Genomic DNA, 4,153 nt, shown 5'->3' on the forward strand with positions numbered 1-4,153 from the left:
AGTAAATTAGATACAGTAAATTGTGTTTCTTATATAACAGGAAAATCAGGTTAGAAATAGGTTTTAACAGAAAAATGTGCATACATTTATACATGTATACATACACACATATAGATATATGTAAAATAAAAAACAATGAATTCATATAATGTATATAATTCTTTAGAGCTTACAGCTAATTATATGAGGACTGACTTAAGGGAGAGGACATCAGCTGAAAGCAACATCAAGGGGAATGAAACAAAGGATGGATATCACCAGTGTGAAGTGTTAAATTCCATTTCCTTAGATGTATCAGGATCTGAACAGGCACAGAATTAAAGGTAAACTAAGGTACTATCGGGCAAAGTCCTAAGAAACCATACTCAACACTAGGACCTGTTAAAGCTTTTATGTGTTTTTGTTTTCAGAAAAATTCAAAATAATATTAAAAATAAATGAAAATGATATATTTTCTATATGGTCTTAGCTACTATTTACATGTGAAGAAAAAATTTTATATCAAGAAAATGTCCCAGCTCAGTCTAACTCACTTCCAGGGGTGAGATGCAAGCTGAATGATCTCAGACTCCAGCAGGCATAGCAGATGCAGCAGAAAATTCCAGTGGACACTTGGAAGATCATGGGTATGGAGTGCCATGGATTCAGAGTCCACAGAAACATAGCAGGATGCCCACACCTTCCAGCATTGGGGGGTCACATGGCCCATTAGCCTCATACGTAAGACAAAGGACCGACCCAGTCAAGCAAGATGTCAAAGCATCAGGGATGGTTCATTTCTCCTCAGTCTCTCTTATAAAATGGCCATACTCCCAAAGAGGCATCACCAGGCTGTGACCTGATTGATTGACTGGGCTCCACCCATGTCTTTTTACAGGTCCCAGGTTGGCAAAAAACCTAATGATCCAGGAAGTTTAGGTGATCTACACAATTATAAAGCAAGACCTATAAATCTAAAATATGAAACTGAAGTTTACAATTGACCTATGCATTCACAATGTAACTAGATGAATACATCAATTTTATAGCTCTGCTCAGTGTTCTTCGGGGTTGTGCTTCTAAATTTTCTACAACTTGACTTTAACATAACAGTACAGAAGTGGTAGAAATGTCTAATGTTTACAATGAAAGATACTAATGAATGCTGGCAGTTTTAGATAGGATCATACGAAGTAGGAAAGAAATTAAATGTACGTTAGTAAAGTGTTGCTACTTAAATTTTATTAATTTCCAAAGGGAAGTTCTTTGAAATAAGGAAATGAAACAAAAATGACATGAAGTGTAAAAGTCTTCAAATGGATAGCCAATGGTAGGTTGCTGTTACTTCATTCCTAAGTCTTTCTTGGCTCGCTAGATTCCTTTGGGTCTGATCTTAGTGGAAGGAACTCAGAGACATTTAGATGGGAAATGTTTTCCAAGCTCATGTCATTAGAAATCCACTGTTGTAGCAAAGCCAGATGCCATAGAGTTGACCCCAACTCCTGGTGACCCTTGTATAGCAGAGTAGAAAGAACTATGTTCTATAGCATTTTCAATGGCTGATTTTTAAGAAGTATGTCATCAAGTCTTTCTTCTCTCTCAGATGAACTGAGATGTCTAACTGTTGATTGGCAACTACGCTTGCTAATTGTTTATACCATCCAAGAACTCATTTTGTGGATAAAACCCAAACCAAACTCACTGCTGTCAAGTTAAATCTGACTCACAGCCACCCTACAGGACAGGGTTGAATGAGCCATTTGGGTTTCTGAGACTATAATTCTTTAAGAGAGTAGAAACCTCATCTTTCTCCCTTTGAGAACCTGATGGTTTTGAACTTCTGGCTTTGTGGTTTTAAATCCAGTGCATGACCTTGTGCCACCTGTGAGAAATAATTTGCTTTTAGCTACGCAAAAGGAAATGGTTGAAGTCTAAGGAAAAATGCAGGGCTTTGGAATTAAAGCTTTTCCAATAAGGCTAATCCAACATACAATAACACCTGGTAATTATTTTCTTTCATGATATAAAACTGAGTTTTAGGGGAAGATGTTATATAATTGTATCCATTTATACACAAAACATTTAAGAGTAAAACTAAAATAAGAAATTTTCTCCATTTAGGAAACAAAGGAAAAGCAAAATATTTCCATACATTGTCAATGAAAATAGTCCTTACTTATGTTTTTAAAAGGTTGTGTTTTCTTAGGTGTGCTTACCTAAAGTTATTGCTCATCCTATAGGGTTGTCTCTGTTTGGCTGAGATCTGAACCATGATGAATTCATCCCAGATCAATCTTGGTGGGGGGATTTCACCAACCTCTATCTGAGCAAAATGACTTGTCTCTTTTATGGATACAACTAAACTTCATAATTATAATGATTACAAATACAGTAATATAAAAATAGCAACTATTGTGACAAAGAGGAAAGCTGGGGTTCAGTGACCACCTGTGTCATACAGTGCATACATATATTACTAGATGATTGCATAGCTTCTTAATGGTGACATCTCAAGTACACAGATTACTCAGATAGAGTCAATATTTTATTTGGTTCCCACATCGCAATTTGTTGTTGTTGTTTTTTCAACCATGGCACTGCCTTGTAGCACCCTTAAGAAAATAAATTAGGTGTCTCCCATGAGCTACTCCCCAGAATTGTAAAACTGTAGAAATATTTTACCTAGAGAATGATAGAAATTGATTTATACAGAATTGTGGATTTAGGAGCACAGACTAATAACAGAGTTTAGTATTCAAATAGTTGGCTTTCAATATAGATTGGAGAGGATTTTTTTTTTCATTGTTGTTGTTATTTGGTTTTTGTTTGCTTCTCCCTTTATTCTCTGTGTGTGTTGTGTGTGTTTCTGTTTTGTCTGATTTTCTATTTAGAGAAAATTTTCAGGTGTTAGAGTGTCACGCATGCAAAGTTGTAGAGAAGCTCCCTTTAGGATTGTAAATGTTGTAAACAATTTTCTAAGATCAGTATTTTGATTTGACCATGGCAGAAATAAATTCAGTGAAAATCATGGGCAGAAAAATCCTTTGTACATTTATATCTTTTTATTACTAAAAGAAATTCTTTGAAGAAGACTTTATATCTTTTGAATGTTACCCTCTCCCAAGCACTTTCCAGTAGAACCAATAGTCGATCCTTTTATTTGTTGAAAGAAAAAAGAAGGTACATGGTCACAGAAAGAAGTGGGAGAACATGCAGACTGTCAGATGCTTCATTGTACTTTTGTTGTTGTTGTTGTTGTTGTTGTTGTAAGGGAAAATCTAAAGTCCTGAAGCAGAAAGAAAAGTGAGGGTGGATAATATTTTAGTTTCTCTGTATAGAAGTTTACACACATACATACACACACAAACACACATTGGGGGTACCCCCCAAAAAATGAGTATTGAGCAACTCATCAGAGTCAATGTATCCAATGGCATCACTGGGAAGGTTCTTGCTGGTCACAATGAATTTTTTCATAAAAGCAGTTTTGCTCAAACCTTATTTTTTTCTGATGGCTGATTTAAAAGAACAGTGTGTGGCTGTGAAATTTGTTTCCTGCTTGGGTAAAATGCTACACAAACTGTTGTGATGTTGAACACACCTTACAAGGACAGCCCTATGGGAAAAACTCAAGTGTACAAATGGTTTCTAATTTCAAAAAAGGTGAAATGTCAATTGATGTCAAACCTTGTTCTGGACGTCCATCAACTTCCCAAACAGATGAAAATGTCAACTCATACTGCATTTGGAGTTTGTCTCACAAGTTCAGACTGTTAATCAAGCTTTCTATTTAGAGGTTCTTAAAAGGTTGTAAAACAGTGTGTGACCAAAAAAGACCTGATTTGTGGCAGATAGGGACTGGTTTTGCCACAGCAACAATGCGCTCGTTCATGCAGCCATCTCAGTACACCAGTTTTTTGGCAAAAAACAGCATGCCTCTCTTGGCCCACACACCTGACTCACCTGACCTCGACTTGTGAGACTTCTTTTTATTTCTGTGAATGTAGAGGAACATGAAAGGACAGTGATTTGATGACATAGAAGAGGTGAAGAAAAAATTGAGGGAGGTGCTGTGAGCCATCCAAACAGATGAGTTTGAAAAATGTTTCCAAGAATGGAATCACAGATTTGACAAATGTATTAAGTGTAATAGAGACTAGTTTGAAGGTGATAA

The sequence above is a fragment of the Echinops telfairi genome, unplaced genomic scaffold (genome assembly GCF_000313985.2).
Source record: "Echinops telfairi isolate 266 unplaced genomic scaffold, ASM31398v2 ScPeMD7_7469;HRSCAF=8507_1, whole genome shotgun sequence".
Classification (NCBI taxonomy): Eukaryota; Metazoa; Chordata; class Mammalia; order Afrosoricida; family Tenrecidae; genus Echinops; species Echinops telfairi.